Here is a 14,256-nt window from a genome sequence, read left to right on the forward strand (position 1 = left end):
TATTTGACATCACTTTACAAAGTTAAACTGAAAGAAGCCAAGAGAAAGTATTTTAAAAGTTTGGCCACTGACTTTCCTGATAAAAAGAGCTTTTGGAAGTATATGAAACGATGTGGTAGTGAGAAGGTTAGCCCACCAAATCTACGTTACGGTGGTGAGATTGTAACTCAGGATGGAGATAAAGCCAACTTTCAACAACTTTTTAAAATCGGTTTTCCGCCCTCCTACACAAGCAATTGTCACAAATTAAAAAGAACAATGTTGGCCTATGGATGAGATAGAGCTTTCATTCAATGACATAATGAAGTTGTTACAGCCATTGACGAAGGTAAAGCAACTGGCCCAGATGGCATATCACCAAGAATTTTAAAACACTGCTCTGAGGCAGTAGCTTGTTATCTTTATGTTATCTACGAAAAATCACTCGATGAAGGCAAGCTTCCTGATGACTGGAAAATAGCTAATGTTGTTCCCATTTTCAAAAGTGTCCTAAATCAGATGTATCAAATTACAGACCCATTTCTCTGATGCCAATTTGTTTTAAAGTACTTGAACGTGTTCTTTTTTCTGCTTTAATGAATCACCTGACTTCAATAAATTTTTTAAATCCTAAACAACACGGATTTAGACAGAGTTTTTCGTGTACAACCCGATTAATTGAATTCTATCATGATATACCATTAGTTTTAGATAATCGAGGACAGATTGATTGTTTATTTTTGGAATTCAGAAAGGCCTTCGATACGGTATCACACTCAATTCAGATTCAAAAACTGCAGAACTTGAATATTCATCAAACCATTTGCCGATGGATTGCGGACTATTTAACTTCAAGAAAACAGAAGGTTGTTCTAGGTGGATCATGTTCATGTTTAGTTTCGGTGGCATCAGGGGTACTTCAGCGTTCCATACTCAGCCCACTTCTCTTTCTTGTGTTTGTGATATTTCAGATACAATTAAGTGTCGTATTAGAATGTTTGCTGACGACTGTGTGCTGTATACTGAACTGACCGACCAAGCGGATTCCACCCAGCTTCAGGATGACCTTAATCACGTAGAGCTATGGTGTAAAAATAATGACATGGTACTAAACACTAATAAATGGATTCACGTTAGTTTTACTAAAAGGGTCAATAGGTTTACAAATCAGTACATCTTAAACAATGAAGTTATTAGAAAAGAACTCAAATACAAATACTTGGGTGTCACATTTTCCGAGGATGAGGGATGCTCTGAACACTTTGCCAGAGTTCTCCGCAGAGCTGGAAAAGCCCTAGGCTTTTTACAAAGAAATCTTACACATGTAACCAAGGAAGTTAAACAGGCCGCATATTACGCCTACATCAGACCAATACTGGGATGCGCCTGTCCTGTGTGGGATCCGTTTCACAAAGTACATATTCATGCACTAGAGCGCATTCAGTCGATAGCAGTAAGATTTGTTCTGGGAAAATATGACCGACCGGAAAGCTCCCAATGTATGAAAAGAGAACTTAATTGGCAATACTTACAAGATCAAAGACGTAATCTAAGATTAAAACTATTTCATTCAACCTATAACAAGAAAACAGGCATTAATCATTCAGAATATTTAAAACCAGCACATTATCATTCCTCTCCTCATGACCACAAATTTAAAGTACGGCCATACAACCCCAGGACAGATTTGTTTAAACATTATTTTTTTTCATAAGCCATTGTCGAATGTAATATGTTATCAGCTGATTTAGTTGGCCGCAAGACTACGGATTCATTCTATGAGGCACTGTACGCCCCGCAATAATGCCTAAGATGACGCTGGGGGTAATGTTCCAAATAAATAATAAATAAAATTGTCGAACAAGACCTCTGTTTTTTCAGAAATTTCAGAATAGACCTCCAGATTTCATAAATTCTGGAGATAAGTATCGACATGTTGCTCGAATTATGGTATTAAATACCCTTGAGCAATGGTCAATATATAAAATATGGGAAGGGCCTTCTACCAAATCGCAAAGGTAGCTGACATTTTCTTTGAACTCTATCCATACCCCCCCCCCCCCCCATTTTCTTCACTGTTCCAGCACTTGGAGACAAAATATTGTGACTGCGGCCAGCTAGCCGAGGCGAGTTCCTGAATCATACGAAATATTAAGCTTGCAGTCAAAGAAGAATACAACCTTGCTCACATCGGCACAATTCATAAAAAACTCTCAACAATTATTCATAAGGCATCAGCCAATCAATACCTTCGTTCACCAGTAGTTTGTCACTCAGGAAAACGAAATATTTCTGGCTAATCGGGCAAATGTTACAGGTCAGGATGTTCCTACTTGAAAGAGCAGCTTCCACACAATACTATATGCAGGATGAAAAAAATCCGTAAACGGGGGTTGTGTCAAGCCGTCAATTCGACAAGCGGACTTGTCAAGCAGAAGACTTGCAAACGTGGATCTTGTTGATACGAAAGGGAACGAGGGGCAAACCACTGTTCTTACAATTTGGTTACAGTGAACACAGGCAAGGATCACATTACAATGTGTGTGCAAAGGCTAGTAAAGGAAAAAGAAATGGATCACCAACTCATAACAAATGTGAGTTGGCGATCATAGAAATGTCATATAAATGCATTTCATATAAACGGCACAGAAACATTTGACACCCATTTCTTCAACCTTCTGTGAACCTTTGATAGCACAAGTATGTATCTGTAACATCTATACAACTAGCTGGACATTTTTTAAGGCTTTCATAAGAAAATTAGCCTTGCCAACATTGTTGCACTTGTATATGCGACCAAATCATAACAAATTAAACCAATGTAAATTAAAACTACAATTCACCTTGGGTAAAGTGGACAGTCTACTGAAGACCCCACCAGAAAAAAAAAAAAAAAGAAGAGACAAAGCTAGAACTGCAGCTCCTACCTTTATGAAGAGATGGTGGCTGGGCCCTGTCACGTTTGCCTGAGCAGGAGTCTTCTCCAATGTGGTAGCATGGTTGGCCGGACGCTGTCAACAAGACATGCAAAAAACACTTTTCTGTAAGGCAGTTTCATACCCATGACATGTGTGGCAATCACATAAGAGTTATGCTCTCTAATAGCATAGCCTTTATAAGGAAAAAAAAAATAAAGTGTGGAATTGACTGAATTAGATCAACAATAAGTCATCGACTCGTTGTTTGCTTTCACAAAGTATGTTTATTTTGGTTTGGAAATCTTGCAAACATATATTACGGCCAAAACTGGCAAGAAGTAATTCAGTGTCACTATTGGGGACGCGAACAACAGCAACTAACAAATTATGGGACAAAGTAAAGTACAATCCTGCCTATACATTCCTCACATGTACATTTTCCCTTGAATTACATTCTCCAGCATCTTTCCCCAGCAAAGAATCCAAAACCAGCAATGCATTAGAATACTTTTTTCATATGTTGATTTTGTAGTGTTTCGGCCTAACGAATTGCCAACTGTTGCGGCGCTGGATGTGCTTGGGAGCTATGTCGATGAGTTTCGCTATGTGGATCAACGTATCAGGGTCTGATGATGGCAGAGGCATGAAAAAAAATTCTAGGCTCCTATTGACTACCTCTTTGAGACATAAACTGATGAATAAAATTTTATAAGGTGTTTGTATGTCCAGTGTCTGCTTTATTATTTAGCAACACTTTTTCCCGACTCTAACAGCATATAAGCGTTAGACAGCACAGTGCAATGTTGAGTTAGTTCATGCATGAAATATGGTTATGGCACAAAGAATATCACAAAAAATTTCAGAACAAAAATAGGGCCAACTTAAAACTGAATTTGTTACACTGAGCCACCAAAGAATATATATAAACAAATATGAATTAGTCTTTTACACGAGCTCACATTCCAAACATTTTTAGAGCAATTCATTTCCCGGCTACTGCATTTTTTTTTTCACTGCCCTGTGAAAGACATGTCAAAGGTGTTTTACTATATTCAAGTACAAAATCTGGAAACAAGCGGTAAATATGACAAGTCATAATTGAAAAAAAAAAAAAAGTCAGTTTCGCCACTAGGGCAAAGCAATGAATACGACAGCAAGAAATTAGAATATCACACGAAAAACAACAAGCAGCTCGATACCATCAGCATGCCACTGCAGCACAAAAGGACGCTCGAAAAAAAAAAACATAGTTATACACAGGACAAGTGTGAATTAACAACGGTCATAGTTGTTATGTGTTTGCATTTCAGGATCGTGCCGAAAATATTTGCAACGCAGAAGCTGGCACCGATTTTTCTTTTTCTTTTATTAAACTGCAGCACGTGGTACGACCCTTTTGCGTGTCCTGCCACCCGGTGGCATCTGATGGTTAGTGGGCCCTTCTGTTCCTTTTTTTTTTTTCTCTTCTCTTCTACTTCGTGAGTAATACAGAAATGGGCCACTTTTTTTTTTTTGCACGTTGTACTGTTTAATTTGAAAGAAAATGTAAAAGCGTCGGCCATTGAAAATACGCTCAAGCTGTTTCGAGATCTGAACACCGTGAGCGGTAAATGATGGATATGAATAGCTCATCGTTATGTCAACGGCACAAACATGGCACATGACTGTGTTGGCTAGTGCATCAGGCTGCGTAGCGAAAGGTCACTGGTTCGAATCCCCATTATGTTGCTTTAGAATTTTTCCTACGAATAATTTTTCTTTATGCCTTTTTTACATATATAAGTATATATACATATCTGGGATATGATGGCAACGGTAAAAATCAGCCAAGAATGTCCACATAACTGCTAATGGAATAAAAAATAAAAGATCTTGCAAGACGCTTGCACTTTGCTTTCACAGGTAAAATGCGATTGCATAATCAGGTCCCATTCGTGTCGCCTTCACAATTGTTCACTTAGCTTACTTCGAGCTGGACACCTCAACCATGCTGCAAGAAAGCAATGTCTGTGTGCATAGTATTGGCCATCTCAGACTATCCTAGAATGCTCAGCATAAATACAGTACTACCCGTCCACACAAGAACTTGCACACTTGTACAGCCGCACCCTTTGTTAAAGGGACAGGAAACGGGGGTGCCTTTAAAAAAAATCACTAACAGTGCAATTCACATGTTTTCATGCCTTGTGTGATTCTACGCTTCAGCTGCGAAATATTACAAGCATTAACGCGACTACACGCACAACATTACAATTATATTGGGCAATTTTCTGAAACAGCTAGAGTGGCTGTGCGGTAGAACAGTTGCTTGCCACAGAGAAAGCTTGGGTTCGAGTTTTTGTATTATATATTTGCATCTACCAAGGATTTTCACTTACGAACAGCGCTGATCTCTCGCTCACAACCAACAATTCCGACACCGGAATTTCTGTGAAACGAGCTCTTTAAAACTATCATGGTGAAAAAGAAAGGGAAAAAAATGCGACCACCTTTTGTAGCTGTAGTTTAACAAACGTGTCAGAGAGGCAAAGCAAGTGCGATATGAAGTGACTATCCCTTGACATGAATTAAAATGCTGCAAGGTGAGGAAACGTGGTGGTGATGTTGTGGAGTGCATTCACAAGGTAGTGAATGCATTTGGTGAACTAGTGTCCCTTTTCCCTTTTTGCTAAGTTAAAATCTGCAGCATTTACTAAATACAATAAAAACATCAAGCAAGGATAGTCAGCACACTTGCGCAAGTGTCATTCTAACCACACCCGCTTCACGATATGAACGGAACCATCTTGTGCCTTTTTTGATTAAGTTGAGGCCAAGTTACAACTGGTTCTCTGCCTCAAAATTAAGACCTGAGCAGCTATGCAATGGCATGATTGTTTTAAAGCTCCTTTATGAGCGCCTTCCATTTTAAGAATAACGGCTCCTTTCGAAATACAAGTAAGCATATCAGGCACTCTCCCATAGCACACAACTGTAATTACCATCACTTGCAAATGTAATTTTATACTGTACCTCGTAACATAAAGCAGCCAGAATGACATCCAGTAAAGCAATGTGCCCTTTCAAAAAGTGGCACTAAATTTTCCCATTTGATAAGAGTACAGGTATAACAACGCTTTCCATGAGTGAACAGAGACAACAATGCTGAATGCTGTCGTGCTATAGCGTCAAAGCCTGCGAGAATATAAATAATGGATGGAGAGCTTGGCGTGCTACGCAGGCGGAATCCCATGGGTGCATCTTGACGATAGGCACACAACTGTAGCTTTTCAACTGTTATCTCTCTCTTTATCACCTTGAATCTAAATCACCAAAAGCACAATGCACGGTTTCCAATTTAAATCACCAAAAGCACAATGCACGCTTTATCTAATTCCGCTTTCATCAGAATGAACCTACCAAGGCTGGAATGAAACCTGTGTCCTTCAACTAAGCAGCACGAAACCTCTCCCGTAAAGGCACTTGCGAACAAAGCTTGTTGGCACTTGCTGTCGACAATGCCAGGAAAGTGAAAACCACACATAAGAATGTTTCCTTTGTCTGCACCACGGCCTGTGCAGGCCACCCCTGAGGGTAATGTCTTCTACCGTACAAAAAGTAATAACAATACAGAAACTTACCCTATACATCAGTAGTACATGAAATAAATAAAGCAGGACACTTTATTTTTTATCGTTTCATCATGTCATACCTATGAATAGCAATGAGATCACTCAACAGTCAAGTTAAATGGACTAATGAACTTGACGTGCCACTGGCTTCCATTTCCGATGGAGGTGGAAATGTTGTAGGCTCGTGTGCTCAGATTTGGATGCACGCTAAAGAACCCCAGGTGGTCAAAATTTCCGGAGACCTCCACTACGGTGTCTCTCATATAGGATGGTTTTGGGACATTAAACCTCACATATCAATCAATCAATCACTGGCTGCAAAGAGGAATATATACTCTGTTCCACACATCACGTGCAACACTGTGGAACTTCTTGCAGTTGATGCGTTTGCAACAAAAAATAGTTCAATGTTCCTACCACCAATAACTCAATTTTTTTTTTTCATTATTACAGGAAGAAGTAATTGAATATATGAAGTGTCTTACAAACAAAATTGCCGCTGAAGGTCTTATTATGCTGCGGTGTAGCTTGGTTTTCACGTGACGTCACATACAGGCTCTCTTCTCTGGGTAAGTCACGATGGAGACCGCCTAAACTTTCAGTGTCAGTGCAGGGGAGGACACCACACGGTCGTTTAGTACAGGCTCTCTGCTCTGGGTAAGTCACGATGGAGACCACCTAGACTTTCAGTGTCAGTGCAGGGGAGGACACGACACGGTCGTTTACCATCTGCGTTCTTTTGTGCCTTCCCTGCCTTCTTTTGTTCGCCTGTTATGCCACAGGGAAGCACCAATGAACGTGATGGTGCACCGGCAGTAATCAGATGTCACACAAGCGGCCACTACGTTTTTCAGTCCGAATTTCTTACATAGCATGCACAGTGTTGCACCTGATGTATGAAACGAAGTATAGTTTCATAGCTATTTATGAGATCTCTTTAACTTTCTCTGATATACTGTCAAATTATAAGTAATGGAATGAGAGCGTTTGGCATTACCAATATCATCACTTTAAAACTAACTAATGTTTTCCAAAAATGGAAGCCTCAGCATGAGTTATTGTTTCCCCTGAGAGTTGAAAAAAATGTGGCAGTTATGTGATCGACAGCAGCCACTTCAGTGCCGCTTCTGGAGCATCTAAACCCTTGCTTTAAAGCAGAATGTGAACTGCTCGGAGGAGTTACCAAGTACACACTTTCAGACGAACACTTATTTCTCTGAGCTAGAGCTGTTGAACCACATCTTTTAACCAAATTGATTTATGCACAAATATATGCACATGTATTCAGCTTGAATTGAGCGCGACGCAGCGAGCAATGAAGAGGAAAATGGTAAGTGTAACCTTAACAGACACAAAGAGAGCAGAGTGGATCAGGGAACAAACCGGGTTAAGGATATCATAGTTGAAATAAAGAAGAGGAAATGGACATGGGCCGGGCATGTAGTGCGTAGACAGGATAACCGCTGGTCATTAAGGGTAACTAACTGGATTCCCAGAGAAGACAAGCGGGTTAGGGGCAGACAGAAAGTTAGGTGGGCAGATGAGATTTAGAAATTTGTGGGTATAAAATGGGAGCAGCAAGCACAGAACTGAGTTGACTGGCAGAACATGGAGAGGCCTTTGTCGTGTAGTGGACATAGTCAGGCTGATGATGATGACATGCACATTCGCTTAAGATACCCCAAAAGATGAAATTCAGTTAGTGCTTTTCATTCTTCTCTGGACAGTTCCAAGTTTCTATAGTTCAGTGATTTCAGTTTCTATAGTTCGGTGATTTCAAACCACCTAACATTTTCTTGGAATCCACTTCATAATCGTACAAAAATAAGAAACTGCCTGATGCTTTAGTTGGAGTACTGGAAGCATCAGTTATGTAAATTTACTATGCATCGTATCCGCTATCCAGAAGAAATATTCTGATGACGTCCGTGCTATCAGAACATAGGCCTTCACTGCATGAAGTGCCTGCTGTTACAGTTTAAGGAGACAAACATTACGACCCTGGTATATGAGCAGTTAATAAAATACAAGGTTTAAATTAGTGCTCTTTCCTTTAATGTAATTTTTACAGCACGAAATTTGTAGCAATTAGATGCTTCTTATATAGCTTCAATAAGTTACTGTTACTGTGGTTGAGAAACAGAACCCAGATACCGGGATGCTGGACACCATGCTTTCTAAGCCCTGCACGAGTTTCCAAAATTTGGCTGCATTACTTGAAAAGCAAAAGCTGTATAACCAGAACTTTTGAAAACTGACTGTCCAATGTAGCACGTGGAATTGTTGATAAAGTATGGCAACTGCATGGTCAGATAAGTTGAAAATTAGGCACCTTGCATGAAATTTTATATAAGGAAGTATACATGACTTGCACGTGACATCACTTTATGTCTGCCATTTGCAATCGCGGGACAAACGTAGAACAAGTATTTCGGTGACCACACCACGTTTATGCTTGCGCAGTGGATTATTTGACTTATACGTCGTTTGATTGCTTTCCTGGCACTTATGATGAAGGAAAATCATTCAGAAGATTATGCAGTGTTCTGTCATCTGCTGCCGTGTGCTCGGTGATGGCGCATGCAGAGATCATACCACTGAGTTAGTTGGTGTCAGGTAGTGGCAAGTTATGTATACTACAACAAATAATACTATGATTTCTTGCCGTGTGCTCGGTGATGGCGCATGCAGAGATCATACCACTGAGTTAGTTGGTGTCAGGTAGTGGCAAGTTATGTATACTACAACAAATAATACTATGATTTCTGTAAAACATACTATAACAAAATGTATATTCAAGTACATACATGTAATGCTGACTGTAATTGTAATTGCATGAAGTATTCCTTTTCTCTAGCTTGGTCAACAACAGTTAGTAGTAGCGTTATTGGTAAACTTAACAATGCAATGTCACAGTATGGTGTAGTAGTAGTAGAAGAAGTAGAAAACTTAATTATGCAATATTGGCAAATCTGAATTGATTGGCAGGGTCAGGCAAATCTACCTAAATTGCTGAACTTCAACTGCAAAGCACTCGCCAGTATGCTCCAACCTCCACTAGAAGTTACAGTGATAACTTACACATGGTTTGCAAGCATTCTCAATCTTCTTTTCCTCTGTAAGACAGCAAGAATGACATCTTGGGGCACATTCCACGCAAATTATGAGACGTTGGCAAAAAAAATAGCACAATGTAGCAGGTTTCACTTTTTGGCGCAATCAGCCGATGCTAAACTAGACCTTCAGAATATTATGTACTGAAATCTTTCCTAGGGGAAAAGAAAAATGTCAGAGTTGTAAAAGACCAATCATGAAGAAACAAGTTTAAAATTTTCAACATAAATTTTAAATACTAGGTGCCATGTCATTGTATCTGCCAACACTCCAAAAAAATCTAGCCAATAAATTAAGCTCCCCTTATTGTCCAGTGTGTGTGTGTGTGTGTGTGTGTGTGTGTGTGTGTGTGTGTGTGTGTGTGTGTGTGTGTGTGTGTGTGTGTGTGTGTGTGTGTGTGTGTGTGTGTGTGTGTGTGTGTGTGTGTGTGTGTGTGTATATATATATATATGTAGCAGGAAAGTTGAGGAGGTTTGGTACCTATAAAAATACACAAGCGAGTACACTTACGAGATTACGAGAGAGCAATACTTTTATTTTATGCCTCACGTTACAGCCGTGACACGGCCATTACACACACACGTATATATATATATAAAATGTTGCTTTAACGTAATAGCCCTGTACAAGTTTCTCGAATCTGGCAGCAATTACTTAAAAGCAAAAGCTGTATAATCAGCACTTTTGAAAGCAAACGAGCAGCAACTATTCTAGGGTACATTGTATCCTCTAGAAACAATGATGATAAACATAAATACATAAATTCCTCTATGCCCAGGCGTATTCAACTTAGTGAAGCACATGAGTTGTAAATATTCAATGTTGGGGCCTGCTCTCCAGCAACAAATGAAATGATGAAGCTGAAGTATGAACTTTAAATTCTGAAAATTTTCATATTGTAAATGGACATCAGTTTACCTGTAACATTATTCAGTATAGCAGGGCTTTCGAAAAGAACAGCACGATCATCATATACATTTAAAAGGGGGGGCAGTAAAAATAAAATTTAACAATTGTAGTTTTCAAGAATATTAATACTAGCTCGTAAGTGTCTTTTAGTTGGCGAGGAGTAATAAAAAGAAGTATTGAAGTAAAAGAGAAGTGCAACATTCTAACATCAATGTACAGTCACACTCTATACCTCTTGCAACACAAGAGCACGTGACCTCACGAGCTCAAAGATTGCACATAGCTTCCACAAGCCCTTATTTCCATTACTAAGCACCCTTATGTTACCTACGGGGCACTGAGGTTCTAGCCTGTCTGGTCTCTGTACATAATAGAGTTTTTCTTCTACTATTACTACTATTACTGCTACTACTACTACTAAACATGGTTCTCTCCCTTGGGTGTGGACCCAAATAAAACAATATTTAGTTGTTAAAATAACAAGTTGAAGCCATGCGCAGTCTTCGAATTCGTGAGGCCACACGCTTCTGTGTTGCAAATCATATTGAGCGTGCCTGAACATTACACAACAATATCGCTGTAATCATTTTACTGGATATATGCGTACTAACAATGCAAAGTACTGTATGCAAAGTACTGTATGCAAAGTACCACCTGGGGTTTTTTTATCGTGCACCCAAATTTGAGCATACAGGCCTACAGCATTTTGGCTTCCATCGAAGATGCAGCCACAGCAGCTGGGATTCGATTCCGCGACCTGTGTATCAGCAGCCGAGTACCTTAGCCACTAGACCACCGCGGCGGGGATATTATTCACCTGTTATGCTCCCATATGCTGCAGTAGTGTTTAAATATGCAATGAATAGTTCACGTAGCTGAGAAAGAAAAATAAAAGAATGAAAAGGTCTTTGGTCACACTCACAAGATTATCCATGCTAAAGTGGCAGATTAAAACAGTGCCCAATGAAAGTTATAGAATAACGAAGCAACTAACCACTTACATCAGCTTCACCAAGAATTTTCATCGAGAGCACAGGATATAGTCCTTTCACCCGGACCAAGATGAAAGGCCAGTACGGTTATTCTGTGGTGTTGCCTCTAGCTAGATTATGTGGTAATCTTATCATCCACCATGCTCTGCTTGCTCATCCTTTTGATAACATGGCCAAGCAATTGCTCTAACCATTGATAAAGCTTGGAAAGCATAAATGGCTTTTAGAATACAGAGAACCAGCCCAGAACATGGAAAAGGCCACTCCGCATGAAACTACGTAGTCAATAAGGACTCCGCAGAAATGGCCAGTTGATAAACGGCACTCTTACAAATTTATTTACAAAAAAGTGCATTGATTGTTTGTAAGAGTATTTTCTAGCTATGGTAACCAACAGGTGATATTATCTAGGCTAAAAATATTACTAAATGTTGCATAAGGCACACCTTTGCCCAACAAGATAAGAAGGGCCTCCGTAACAAATGAAAGATTTGTGCACCCATAACTTGACTAGCAGCACTATTTGACTGCTAAAAAAATATGAAACAGAAAAACCTCACGAAGTTTTCATAATACCCGGGTAGGTTGAGAACCGAAAAACAATATTTGATGACATGTACACCACCTTACCACAAAAAAACCTTAAACCGCACTACATACATTCTGCTTAGGGAGCAGAAATTAAATATCACGCACACGATGCCTTGAGTGACAAACAGGTGTCTTGCTACCAATGACAAGCTACTAATGACTATTAATGAAGAAAGGTGAATTACAATATTACATTGTTACAAGACTACATCATGCTGAAGAAGCAAGATGGACAGCGAGAAAGACCACGCGATTCTGGGATGTGGGGTACGCTCTGGTTTGCCATCTCTGCTTAGGCTTGGCGCCGTGCAAATATATCTTAGCTGTAATCTTGTTTCTCTGTGTGCCCTCCCGTAGCATTTTATAAAAGCATTTGGAAATGAGTGCAAAATAGATAGTGCATAGAATGAACATAAGTTTCTACATTGTGAAACTAGAAATTATGATAAAAACGAGTCATCCATGTAAAGTTGTGTTTCAAATTGAAGTAGCAATATTCTGAACCCCCAATCTAACGAGAAGTAGTAATATTCTGACCACCAATTTCAATACCCAATCTCAATACATGCTGGATGTATGAGCTGCGAGCACAAAAACCATTGTTGCCATACACATCGTCACACACCAAATTAGTCAAAAGGAGTATTATTCAAGCACGACTTTCTAATGCATTGGAAAAATCATGTCGACACATTGCCATCGAAACTTTCATGGCGCAGATACACTGGCTCGAACCAGCAGGTTATCCGAAAAAACTAATCACGTCAATAGCAGAAACAATAAACAGGAGAAAGAAAAACTGCAGGGAAAGTGATCAGCAGGCAGATGTAAAAGCTGGTCGATGCAAGAAGGTGTCAGTCATACCTTACATGCATAACATATCACATCGTCTCAAAAAAAATAGGGCAACACTGTGGTGTTCAAGTGTTGTTTTTTTTTCAGCACCCCGTAAACTGTTCATATCTTTCGTGTGTCACCTGTCCTATTCAAAAAAGGAAATGCCAGTGCACTATCAAGGATCTCAAACAATACGTAGAACGCACCAACTGTGTCATCTATCGTATTCCACTTTCATGCAGAGTATGCTATGTAGGAAGGTATCTAAATGACTGCCTACGTGAGCACAAGAATAATGCACGCAATGCTACAGAAGGTGTCATGGCCATTTATTGCTGCTCCTGCAGTTGCACCCCCCTGTTTGAGAAGACCACTATCATCGGCGGACATTGGGACCAGTACACACGAGAAATCATCAAAGCCGCCCATATCGAGCAAGAAGGTTCATTATGCATCAGCATGGCATATGTCTGTTTACCAATGAAATGATTATCGTTTTTAAGAGAGCGTGTGTGATCATCTTGTCATACTTAATATTTTTTATCACGTTTTTTCATGTTATCTTCATGTTGATTCTGTATACATTTTCCTTTTGTATGGAATGAAAATTCAGTTGCTAGTCAGCGCTTGTCTGTGACTGTTCTTGTGTCCTTGTGTTGAATTCACGCTGTTCGTACTTCAGAATGCTACAAAAAGCAAAGAACAAAAAAAAAACTTTCTGACAGCCTCCTATCTCACAAATGTAAGAAACAGTTTTCCTATGCATCCATAAATAGAAAATAAATAAGACATATGATGGAAACCATTATAAACAAGCCAATCCAACCAGTAGAACAAGTAAAACAAGGTTGAGAGAACCAGCATCATAAAAAATGTTACTGGTTGGACCAAGTGTCCACTTTGAAAGCAGCACCATGTTGGGCTTTATGTTCATCATGAATTCAGAATGCTGTGTTGACTCTTCATGCTAATAAAAAGGGATCAACTTTCGCTTTATCATAGCGGTGCCCCGCTGTTTCCATAAGTGAGCCACTCGCTCCTGAAGTGAAACATGTTTCGAAGACCTCGACACACAACGTGGTCTAAATAGCTTCTCGGGTAAGGAACAGGGGCAAATGGCCGAGGAGAAAATAACAAAGAAGAAAAAAGAAGCCACGGGAGGAAATGCTGCCGACCCTAAGCAAGGTCAGCCAGCTCTTAGAATACCCTTGAGAATCGCATGGTCAGCGCACGTGGCTAAACTACCGTTCGTTACATCACTAGGAGCGCAGTTGACTCCTCCATTTTACCGATAAGTGGCGATAG

General features: G+C 39.7%; 1 protein-coding gene across 2 annotated transcripts in view; it reads right to left on the reverse strand.

Annotated features, from left to right (window-relative positions):
- Positions 1-14,256, reverse strand: part of LOC119159598 (Tousled-like kinase) — a 157,584-nt gene that overhangs the window by 141,638 nt on the left and 1,690 nt on the right. For both annotated transcript variants that reach the window (XM_075891460.1, XM_075891461.1), the window contains one exon: positions 2,907-2,990. The gene's annotated coding sequence lies outside the window, so the exon portion shown is untranslated. The remainder of the gene's footprint in view (positions 1-2,906; positions 2,991-14,256) is intronic.

Source organism: Rhipicephalus microplus, chromosome 1 (genome assembly GCF_043290135.1).
Source record: "Rhipicephalus microplus isolate Deutch F79 chromosome 1, USDA_Rmic, whole genome shotgun sequence".
In the NCBI taxonomy this organism is placed as follows: Eukaryota; Metazoa; Arthropoda; class Arachnida; order Ixodida; family Ixodidae; genus Rhipicephalus; species Rhipicephalus microplus.